Source organism: Xyrauchen texanus, chromosome 19 (genome assembly GCF_025860055.1).
Source record: "Xyrauchen texanus isolate HMW12.3.18 chromosome 19, RBS_HiC_50CHRs, whole genome shotgun sequence".
In the NCBI taxonomy this organism is placed as follows: domain Eukaryota; kingdom Metazoa; phylum Chordata; class Actinopteri; order Cypriniformes; family Catostomidae; genus Xyrauchen; species Xyrauchen texanus.
This window is the reverse complement of record NC_068294.1, coordinates 24,239,388-24,252,588: the sequence shown is the minus strand read 5'-3', so window position 1 is coordinate 24,252,588 and position 13,201 is coordinate 24,239,388.

The following is a 13,201-nucleotide window of genomic DNA, read 5'->3' as shown; positions in this document are numbered from 1 at the left end:
TAATTATGTTTTTGAAGTAAATGTACTTTTACTTAATTACAGTTTCTCTATATATATATATATTTATATTTATATATATTTCTATATATATATATATATATAGAGAGAGAGAGAGAGAGAGAGAGAGAGAGAGAGAAACTGTAATTAAGTAAAAGTACATTTACTTCAAAAACATAATTACTCAAGTAGAAGTAAAAGTACTATCATAATATATATATATATATATATATATATATATATATATATATATATATATATATATATATATATATATATACACACACACACATTTCTACAGTTTTAAACTTAAATATTATAATATATAAACAGAAACCAGTGGTAATTTGTTAATCACAAAAAGTGTAGTTTCTTTATAAGAACTGTCAGGTAAATGTAAATGATATTTATGCACAAATAGCAGACAAATAAATTACTAAACTACAAGTAAATATTTGCCATATTGTGTAAAAAAATAAAAACTTACTGAGACATCGGTGGAAATGGGGAGAGAGAAGTTGATTAGAAGAGAGAAGCCCATTACCTGACTGTCTAATGCTATTGTTGTTTTGTTCATATAAACTTAAGCTTTACTTATGTAAAATATTACTCTGTCTGCCATGATTTGTAAAAAGAGATGGAGTGTGGCATTTAAAGAATCATAAAAGATGAAATATTACTTTAAATCCATATTGATTCTGCTTATAGAAACATGGTGTTATGTGGGTGTTGAGTCTGGCTCTAAAAAACTACACTGCATTAGGTGGTATCCCTTACAGTGGCTCAAAATGAAGCATCTGGACAGGCAAGACTCCAAAAAACACAAACCCTGCTGAGACTGGGGGAATATTGGAGACCTGGCAACCCACACAATTAAACACCTCATACTAAAAGTACATACAACTTTAAAATATATAGTCTTTCTGTAGTATCTTATTCTCTTCAGAATAAATACATTTGTATATATTTTTTGTTAGATCTGTAACTAATAACACTGATGATTTGAAAAAGTGTACTGTATATCACATGTGTTTTGAGTTTGATTCCAAACTCTGATAGTTTAATGATAAGATGGGGGGGGGAGAGAAAAACATATTGCTAATATTAGCCATTGGGATTGGCATATATTTATTAACTAATTGGAGTAATTCAATCAGATGTATTTTCAACCATTTGCTGGGACTCATTCTTATTTTTTAAAGAGTTGAGAGTTCAAGATGAATGAAGAATGATGAATGTTTAGCCACTGGATTACTATCAACTCTTTATTAGGAGGCAGAATTACTGGGTTGTCATAAATACTCTCTTATTCTGTCTGTTAGCCCTCTCTGCTCTTCTTAGGCACACTACCTTTTCTCATAAATAATTGTCCTTGTCAATTCTCATAAAACAAGCTCTGGTTAGACAGTGATAAATACAAAACGACACCATTCCCACTGTCGATAAAATTATCATTATGGCTGAGAGTATTATTGATGCAAAGTGTGTACTGACTCTACGTAGGTATATGTGAGTTTGGGAAGGGATGTTTAGACTAGGAACTGCATTTGCACAACATGCTGTAGTTCCCAGAAAGCAAAGTGATAATGCAACGGGGTCAGTGTAACAATGATTGGCACAGATGATGACAAAGGGAAGATTATGTAATGTAAATTGCACACATATCCAGCTCCACCTGAGCACATCAAATGTTTTTTTTTTTCTTCAGCCTGACCTGATTCTGCTCAAAATAGCTCAAGTTCCAGAGAAGGGAAAGAACAAGAGATCTCTGAAAGAACAGCTAAGACCAGCAGAGAGAGGAAACATTAAAAAGGAGGAAAACAGCAGGATTTTTGGAACAGCTTCTATAACTCTGATACATCAGTCTGCCGATCGACCACAGAAATCTGGCTGTGAACCACCACTGTCTATTATTGTAATTTGGATTTTCTTTGCTTTTTCTCTTTTTCACGTATGCAATAATTTACTGCAACCTCAGCATTTCCCCAAAAATTACATCTGAGTTCATTTCTTGCACAGGCTGAACTTCTAAAGCCACACAGGAGACTGTGTCGCAGGAGCAATGCTACATTGTAATGCTATAAAAGTGAAAATTATTCCACAGTCAGAAATCAATGAAAGCACTCATCAAGCACTTTTACCATTGGAGTCTATGAAAAGAGGGAGGCACTCACAGAAATAGAGAGAGAAGGAGAGTCTTAGAAATCTGAGCACTTAATCACAACTTGTTTTTAAGGTAAATTGATAGCAGCATAAGAGCAATTTTGTTATTAAGGTTATAATGTCTTGGTTCCAAAATAATTATTAAATAAATTGTCTATAAAGTTGCATGTACATCTCACACTCAAAGAAACAATGCTTTCATGGTGGCCTTAGATCATCTGCAATTGCCAAACATAACTTGTAAAACTGATTTCTGTGCTTTATTAATGTTTAGAATTGACTTGGATTCCTTCCTGGGCTCTTATCGTTCTTGGAAGCAGCAGTATAGAAAGAGAATAATGTTTACAGTAAAAAGACAATGATGCCTACTTAATGTGACACTGACAACACTACTTTATTTCTACATGAAGTGTTATTTCAAAAACAATCATAGACAAGCACAAATATAACAATTTACAAGGACCTCTTCATGAGAAAACGAAAATGTTTCCTGGCGAGACGCGAAGGATAACTTCAAATGACGAAGGCTTCTGGTCTGCAGAGCACAGGCTGTGGACTAAGATTACAGACATCTCAAGTTTAAAAATGCCACAGCACTCTCTTGCTCAGCGGGCAAACTGCCTCTGCTGCACTTTTGCAGACACTTTACACATTAATTGCATATAAGCTTTTCTGATTGAGCCATTTCTGGCAACTTATTTGTCCACTAACAGACTGTGAAGCAATTGGTAGAAAGCTGGCATCATTCAATGGCAAATTTATGGGTGAAATGTTCTGCTCATTTTAAGTTTTACATGCCCATTTTTACCAATTTACTTTGGCAATGTTTAGCGAGGATCACAGTTGTGTAAGATGTTGCTTACTAAATTTAAATGACAAATGATTAAATTTTCTTGTTAACATACAGTTATTGATTTCATGGTCAGCAAATCATACTTTTAAAAAAGATACTTGTATTCTTTGATCAATTACTCACCCTCATACCATCACATATGTGAATGAATTTCTGCTGCTGAACACAAATGAAGATTTTTAGAAGAATATCTTGGCTCTGTAGGTACATAGAATGCAAGTGAATGGTGACAAGAACTGAAAAAGCTCCAAAAAGGAGATAAAGTCAGCATACAATTAATCAATATGACACCAGTGGTTTAATACATGTTTTCTGAAGCGATTCAGTCAGTTTGGGGTGGGATCAGACCAAAATATAACTCCTTTCCCTCATTACATATTGTCACTGTAGTCTCTAAGCATGATCAGGATTTCAAGCTCGATTACACTTCTTAGGCTTGAATGCATACACAGAGCTCTAAATAGCAATATAGGAAGTATAATTGAGCTTGAAATCATGATTGCCAAGAAGACTGCTGTCAAGATATAAAAAGGAATTATTTTTTGGTCTGTTCTCGCCCAAACCAACTGGAACGCTTCAGAAGACATTGATTAAACCACTGCAGTCTAACTGGTTACTTTTATGCTGACTTTAACATCTTTTTGGAGCATTTGGAGTTCTGGTCACCATTCACTTACATTCTGTTGACCTACAGAGATGAGATATTTTTTGAAATCTTGATTTGTGTTGTGCAGAAGAAAGAAAATCATACACATATTGGATGGCATGAAGGTGAGGAAATGATTATATAATTAAATTTTTTGGGTGAACCAACCTTTTAACAATCAGTGGAGTAAAAGTGTCATTTTAGAGCCTCTAATTCACGCTCAGAATTCTTTATGTGTGTCGAATTACTTCATGTGTTCCATGGGATCAGAACCCGTTTCTTGGAGATGGCTTGCGCAATTTGCGATCGGTAGTGCTAGAGAGAAGGTTAAATTGATGCAAAAAAAATTGGAAGGTGGATGGCACATGTCAGTAATTTGGCAGAATAGGGTTGATTTTAGGATACATTAACTTTCATAAGCAACAAGTCGATTTCCTGTCATGTTGGTCAACCAGCTCATTGTTGTACTTGTTGATTGTATAGTAAAGCTTACTAAAAAAAAAACTAAACAAAAAAAACCTGAAACATCAAACAGACAGAATCCAAGGTTATTTTCAAAACTGTTGGTCTTCAGGGATGTAAATGTTGAGCAGCAGCATCTGGGGTTGTGATCTCAGATGTGGAAAATACAAAAAAACAGACACTAAAATATTCCCTTGGCCAAGACGTTCAGCCACAGCATCACTCCTTTTCCCTTTCTGCACAATCAACACTTTTTATAACTTCCCTAAAGCTGTCAGCTTGCTGAGAGCAGTGAGGAGCACTCAAGAGTGGAGTGGAGGAGGAACGGAGAGGACTAACATCAGCTACTGCTGCTTAAAAAGACAGAAAAGAGGGAGGAGAGGAGAGACTGCCAGTGCCTCTCTGACCTCCACAGTTTGATTTGGCACAAACAGTGTATAATAAATGAGCATCAAGCATATAGATGAGGGTCAGAGTGAGGCAGGAAGAGACAAAGAAAATGGAGAGGAGAGAAAGTCTGAGGATGGGAGAAGGAGATGTGGTATCCCTCTCACGTCTTCTGGCCCCCGTCTTACTAGTGTCTTTCTCTGCAGTGTCGAATCTCTACTTCATGCCACAAACAGCTGGAGGTGTCAACACTTGACTTGGTCTAAAGCTCTTCTACCGACAAGCCCAGCCTCTGTTTAAGCACACAAAGCAGATGCCTGTTGCAATACACACTGTCGGAATACATATCCCACTGATGCAAAGCCTTGTGTATTTTAGTGTAACCCTCTGGGTCTGTAGGCCCCTCCCTAACATGAGGTATAATTTACTTTCCAAGCAATTTTCATGAGGGTAGCTTCTCAATGTCTTTGTCAGAAAAGAACAGACAGATCCCTTTAATATGTTTGGCTTTAAGGCCTGAGTTGATGAATTTAAAGTAGATTGCTCAACAGATATTTTTCTGTTGGGTAAAGGATACTACTCCTATGCTAAATGTCTGACTGTAACATCTGTAGGGAATGCAGCACGAATCACACTTATAGAGAATAGGGCTATCGTTGTGAGGGGGCAGGAGACAGTTTGGTGATGCCAAAAACAATAACATTAACATGAACTATCTCAATCCAAGCGATCACTTTCCTGTCAGGGCTCTGCATCTACAAAAGCCTTGATACTAGTTAGGGGTTACTACAAATCACACTGTGTGGGAACATACTTAATATACTTTCTTAATATGTTCCAGAGAAGCAAATGTCTGGTAATCAAATGTGCTTCCTTAAAACAGTCCCATGTACTTTTTAGAGCAGACAGTACAGAGAGGAGTATAAACTGGAGAATGACAAAAATGACAGATAGGAGGAGGTTATTTCCATTTGCATTTTAATTTCTTTAAAAAAAATGTCTGGAGATTATAAAAAGAAAACAAAGTATGTGCTGTCTTGCCACAGAGCAAAAGAAGATATGGAGAGGAAAAGACTGGAGGACAGCACATTCCTGTGGAGTGAGTTGGACTAGCTGGCAGAGATGGCCCTGAAAAGCTGAGAGTGATGGATACCATGCCTGTAAAGTCTAACTAGACAGAAGGAATCCCTGTGACGGTTTACCAAAAACCTTCAAGGCTACCAAGCTACTAAAGACAGCCATACCAAAAGAAAGATTTAAGAAAAGGAAACAAAGAACAATGTGACATGGCCTATAAACTAGAGATGCTTTAAACCTGGCTAAATGCTACAAAAACTGCATCCCAGACAAGTCAATTTTCAAAACCACAAGGGTTGGTTTCCAAACCAGTAGGAGATCTAAATCTAGTGGAAGTTTCCAAAACTACAATGTCTAAAATGAGAGACTTCTTTGTTTTCTCTGCCTCCAAATGGGTTATAGATGATCAGAGGGGGGACACCAAAATGTCAATGATTTCCCTTCATAGCGATCCCTCTGAATTCAGTAAAAAATAAAAATAAAAATAAACATTTTCTAAATATAGCAGATTCAAAACCATGTGTCAAAATCTGACAGATATCCACACAAAGACAAATTCCCATAGCACCACAATAGCTCAAAGAATAACAGCAACTGGAAAGCATGGAGATCAAAGAAATTGTATCACCAGCATCTCTGGAAAGCTGGGTGAGATGTTATTTTCTAGTAAGCTCTTAATTTAGAATCTCTCTCATGATGCAAGTCACCGTCAAATCACCATAAATGAGGTAAAGCCTTTAAATACAACCGATACTGTGGATGTACAATTTCAACAGAGAATGTTCCTTTGCGAAAATCCATATTTAAGGTAAATGCGTATCTTTTTTCTTCATAATGTAAAGCACATAAGCAGATATAATTTTAAAACCTTGTATTTCCAGTTGACTGAGCAGCTCTGAAACTAATAATTTGTGATATACTTCCATTTCCAACATTTCATCTCTGCATCACCAATACTCGAGACATCATAGGGACACAATAAATAATAGATGATCCTGAAATTTCTGATGGAATTCCCATTTGCTGTGTGGACGTTTTTTCAGGACTAAGGATTACTGTTCATTTCACGTTGTGTCCTTTTTAACAGTGTCTGCTTGCTGGCAATCACATTGATCTCTTACAAACACCAACTATACCACAAATTTAACCAAGCACACAGAAGTTTAAAAGTTTTTGGAGATATGGTCCAAAAATTTCTAGGGTACTGGAAATAAATTAACTTTCTATGGATCACTCCAGCAAAACTTCTGCTTAAATGTTCCAACTCATTTTTATTAGACATTCCCACCCTTTTCAAAGAGGTCACAGACTGTTTGGTAATTCATCCTTGATAATGATCCTCAAAACAATACTTACAGAATTATAAACTAGATGAAGCTCCAGTAAGTCTCTCCTCTTTGTGACAGTTCCAATCAAGAAATGTGGAATTCTTCGGTCTAAAGGCTGATTTATATTTTTGTGTCAAACCTATACCATAGCCTGATGTGCACATCTCCAAAAATGTAACTATGTATTACGTCTACACCGACCACAAAACTGTGATTGGTCTACTTTGTAACTAGAGACCGTCCACCAGGGTATTTAAAAAGATATCTGATGCAGCTTCGCATTTTCTCTAATATTTATTTAAGATCTATGCTTCATATCATATTGTATTTGGGCTTTTTTAATCAGGAGCGTCTGCTATTTTTATATTCTGTTAATGTTTCTTGAAATTACAAGCAAAAACAAGATAAAAAGCAACTGTTGAAAAATGATAAACTCTGGGCTTCAACTGGTTTTACTCTATATATTTGGTCTGCAAGTGAAACAAAATGCTTGTTGTGTTATACTCAAGACCTTTCCGATTCTGTATGATGTTCTTACCATATATTTGACAGTATGGTGCAGAGAAATTAATCATATTTCATAAGATATGAAAATGAAAAACTCACATTTCCTAAATACATTGTAAAGTACTCAGTTTAAACTTTAAAACCACATCAATTTTGTGCTGGTCAAGCGAGTAGTTATGTATAAGGTATTAGAAAGCCAAAAAAAATATTTATTATTGTTTAAGCAACTAAAGAGAAAAAAAGGTTATTTTCTCTCTGCAAAAATGTACAGGAAAATAACCTGACTGATCTTACTCTGAATTTGGCAAAAGTAAGTCAAACGTTCTGCTGTTGAAATTGGTCTGTGCTTACCAAATTTCGAAACACTGCCCCTAGTGGCCAAAGCTAAAAGTGTTGTTAAACGTATGAGCAAGTGTGAGCTCCAGTTTCCCGGTTAAATGTCCACAGAGTGGTGCCAAAAGTGACTTGTTAAGCAAGTGTACTACAGTCAACAGGAATGCATATTTTATTAAACATATATCCTAATCCAAACCCCAACCATAAACCTAAAAATGTATACTTGGACCATCAGTCGCGCTCATCTTTGATTATGTGAATGTGAGTCTCTAAAGCTGCGCTGTAAAAAATTTAAGTAATTTTAATGGTAAAAGACTGCAAAATGCTATAAAAAAGTAAATTGGTTAACGAGCAGTTACCGTAAAATATATGTTAAAAATGCTTAATGTATTTAAAAAGAAAATACATAAAGTTTTACAGTAAAATTATGTAAAAATAAACATTTTTAGATGTAAAAAGTATGATTTTCCCAAATAATTATAGGTTAAAATTTATATTATGTTTAACAAGAGAGTACATGTACTTTTTATATGTAATTTATTGTTAAAATTACAGTAAAAAACACTATTCGGGCGTTCCCAGTATTCCCTGCGTGACCTATTAAATTTCATTATATTTCATGGGAATAGTTATGTTTCTTCTTATTTTAATATCAGTTATGGGGTGTTCTGTGTAATATCTGATGTAGTTCATTTATATATATTGCATAATTTAAATTTGATGGTGTTTAGTGTTTGTGTGAGTGACACTGAGCACTGTCTCTACATGTTTATTGTCATTGCTTCTGGAAGAGCCACTCTTGATGAAATTCATATCTTCATGTGCCCTTCTGTAATTACTATGGGGATTAACAATACATTATAAAGAGAAAAGAAGATTTTTACAGTTTCAGAAGTTTAACATATTAAGTTTATCATTTAATAATATAAACAGCATTACTGCACTGTAAAACATACCGTAAAAACATCAGTTTTAAACTGTGAAATGGACAGTTTGTTCTATAAAGTTGTTTAAAAGTTTACTGTACTTTTTACATAATTATTCTGGCAAACACAGCTGCCAGTTTTGTTTTGTTTTTTGTAAAAACAACAGGATAATTTTTTTACATTGTGATTTCATCCTTGCTCATCAGTTATGAGAATCAGAATCAGAATGAGCTTTATTGCCACGTGTTTTCACGTACACATAATGTTTTTTTTTTTTTGGTGATAGGAGAAACAAGTGCACACAGAATATTACAGTGAGACACAGAATATAAAACAACAGTATAATCTATCTACCACAGTTGCCATGTTTTTGTTTTGGAGAGACAGTACTCATTTTTCCCTTGGTGGAAAGTTCTTTGCATTCAACATTCATTCTCTTGCCCTCAAGGATGTGTGAGGTGCAATAGGACGACGGCCCTCATTACCCAACATTCTTAGTGGCTGCATGGCAGGGCTCGCTGAGCAGTAGGGGCGACAATGATCGACTGAAGGATGATTGATGACTACAGCTGACCGTTCATCTCGGATTTCAATTGTTGTGGCTCAGGCGCTTCGCACCTTGTAAAGTGCTTTGTGAGGAGTGTGTTGTATGAGAGGAAGGGGAGAGCAAGGAAAATTGAGGAAGGCAGTGTGTCCAACAGGTGTTGGTCTAGCAAGCCCCCAAAGCCCCATCAGCGTGTTGCCATGGCGCCATTACTTAGGTCAGCAGGGGTACCTGCTCTGTCTGGGCAGGAGATGAAGTAGAAGACCAAAACAGACAGAAATGACAAAAGATATAGAAACTGTTAAGCTTTCATAAAGGATGAGTTTCCAAGTACCCAACAAGACAAATCATCCAATAAACAAGGTCCAATCACCATCAAAGGTTGATTGGTCCAATCAATGCAATGCACTCTTTTCCATGTTAGATTCACATTTTTCATGCTCAATTGTATTTTTTTAAAAAGATTTATTCTTTATTTAAAGGTGTTTTCAAGATAAGAGAGATGTAGAGATGTTTTTTGTATTTAACAGATTTGACAGTGATTTTGTTAAGTTATGTAAACACTACCGGTCAAAAGTTTTGAAACACTTGACTGAAACGTTTCTCATGATCTTAAAAATCTTTTGATCTGAAGACGTATTTTTAAATGTTTGAAATTAGTTTTGTAGAAAAAAATATAATTGTGCCACCATATTAATTTATTTAATTCTAAAACTAATTCTAAAAAGCATCCTAGGGTGATACCACAAGAAGTTGGTTGAGAAAATGTCAAGAGTACATGTCTGAAAATTCTAGGCATAGGTGACTACTTTGAAGATGCTAAAATATAACACGGTTTTTATTTATTTTGTTTAGTCACAACATAATTCCCATAGATCCATTTATGTTATTACATTGATGACTTTACTATTATTCTAAAATGTGAAGAAAAAAAAAATATAATAAATAATGAGTATGCGTTTCAAAACTTTTGACCGGTAGTGTATTTGTTTTAAAGAATGCACCCTTATCTCCTGACAATTACATGGCTGTTGCAATTTTTTTTATTTATTTTTTTTTATTACGTAGTTCATTACACATATCTACAGTTTCAAGGTGAACTGTCCACTGAGAGGCACTAAAAGCGAGTTTAATGTTCTCCCAAATATATGAGGTTTTTAACCCTTTCACACATCGATCAAACCAGTGTGATTACACTAGGCTGTGCTCAGAGGCGTACGATTAAACTGGTGCGATCTGCATTAGCTATGCAGATGTCATAATGAACCAGCTGCTCAAATATTATTTTCAATATCACAATCTTTATCTTTATATGTAACAAACATTCAAACAATCACTAACTAAATGTTTAAAGATGTTACTGTCAGCTGACTGTTCTGATGCAGCGATGTGGTCATGTTTTCTGACACCAAACATAGAAAACACAAACAAGCCAGTCCACTCAAGCCTCTTCCCATTCCATCTGTCACTCACTCTAACCACTTCTGGTGCTGGGGAAGTGGAAGGGCTAGAGTGTTAGAACCTTCTATGCTTCTATGATAAGACCAAATCAGAAGACCATGCTGAATTGCAATGTAAACAATATGGTCTCACGCATAGATGGCAAGCGCATTCACGATCACATCTTATCTATCATAATAAATCATTATAAACATCTAAAAAAAAAAACACATTATATGTTTGATAATATATAATATATCCTTCAGTGCAGTGAAGTGTAAAATAAGATTTTTTTTTTTTTTTTATTAGAGCGGGCATTAAAGAATTCACTGGGTGATTCATCAGTACAGGAGAAACTCATGTGTGGAAAGGTTAAAGTTAATGCTCTTTAAATGAAGAAATCCCCTAACCTAAAATTTTGACAGAATCCTAACCAACAGTGTCAAAAAAAGCAATTGTGAGTCTAAAGGGATTAATGGAAAGGAGGAGGTGAGAACCAGCTTGACATAAATAATAGTTTAATACAAAACTCAAACAAAAAGACAAACACACACACAAACACACACACACAGGTGTCGGACAGCTGCCCGTAAATCTCTCTCTCCCTGTCGCACTGCCGTCTTCGGTCGGCCTTTATCCCTCTCAAGGTCTAATTAGCTTGATTAGGGGCCGGGTGTGTTGAATCACGACCCGGCCCCGCCCTCCACCTTGACACATTCCTCACTCGTTCTCTCAGGCCAGGGAGCCCCAGGCATGACGTACACCTCCCCCTCCCTCTTTCCCTGGTGAGGGGTGTGCCTTCCGCCCCATCTACCGGCAGGTCATCCCCGTCTACCTGGATGAGGGAAGGGACAAGGGGAGGGAAACATATAAAAGTGTGGCACCTACACGCCTTAACGACGATCGTGCCAAATTAACAAAACATTTTTAAAAAGAGAAGGAAAGGCTAACACGGAGCAGCAGTGGGAGAGAGAGAGGAGAAAGAGAAAAAAAAACACTTACTCAATGGACGACAGCCAAGCCTCCATGGGCAGGCTCCTCTGTCCCCTGGCAGATGGCCGTGGCTGCTCCGTTGGGGTGGATGGTAGTGGCGAGGACTCTACTACGACGCATCCCTCCTCCTTCCTGGGTTTCGGTACCAGCGTAAAGGGATTAAGGGAAAGGAGGCGGCGAGAACCGGCTTGACAATATAAATAATAGTTTTAAATAAAACTGAAACAAAAAGACAAACACACAATGGTGTCAGACAGCTGTCCGTGAATCTCTCTCTCTCTCTGTCTGCCTTTATTCCTCTCTGAGGCTTGATTAGCCTGATTAGGGGCCGGGTGGGCAGAATCACGACCCGGCCCCACCCTCTGCCCTGCAACAGTGAGATGATGATTTTTTTCTATTTTGAAATTAGCAAGACTGATGTCCCTACCCTAAATGCTACATCTAAACCTAACCAATAGTGTTTGCTATTTTACTCATGATTTTTGTGAGTGTGAATAAAACTGATTGATGTAGTGCCTCTAGTGTTTATTTAATCAGAAATCCATAATCAAAATGCAGAACAGTGAATGTAATAGTGATTTTGCAAAAATGAAGTAATAGTATTTTTTTACTATAAGACCAGGTTGCATAAAGAAGGACTGGGAATACTGGATCGATTGGCCCCTTCTCTGGGTGTGATTGTGCTGAGGCAGCTGGTTCAGGGCTCTAAAGTTACCCTGCTGGTGTCACAACTGGCCTCCATCCTTCAGTAATCAACCCCTGCGAGAGGGGTCAGAGGTTATCCAGCACACAGCAGCCCAGCCAAACCTACCACAACCTAAAGGATTTCCACTTACAAGCCACAAAACTAGGGACATGTGGCCTGTGGTAATATAGATTTTTATGTGGAACTGAAACATCAAGAAAGAAACAAATTTATGCACGCACACATACACACACCAATATATTTGGAGAGAAAAAAAATCCAATGTTATTCAAATTTTATTTGGAAAAACTTGTGTGAAGCATTTTTGTTGTGTAAAGGGCATATAGATTTATTTTGCAGTCATCTCTTAAAAAAGATACAAACAGAAATGTGCATTGAGAACTGACTTTTTAATTAGGCGTTTAAATTACTATAGCCTAAATTTGGGTAAGGGTGAAAATGTGACTTTTTTTCCTCTTAAAATCAGTAGAGAGCTATTCATCTGCAACATAAGTACAGTGAGCCGAGGCCAGAAATATCAGAGAGCATCCTCCTCTCAAATACCCCTCAATGTCAGAGTCCAGATAACTCTGTCAAGATACACAAGGTGATTTCAAAGGCTTGTCTGCTGCATAGACTCACGCTACAGGAATGTGAGGCAATAAGAACAAATAATGACAATAATGGAATTTCTTTCTTGTCAGGGTAAATATTCATCACATAAGAGAATGGACACACAATTAAGTCCCACTGGGGGTGACTGTGGTCAGAGACAAAACCTTTCACCCTGTTCCAGACATGCAAAATGAAGTCATTTTCTACACAGATTAACCTAAAACAGATATAATTCATCCATA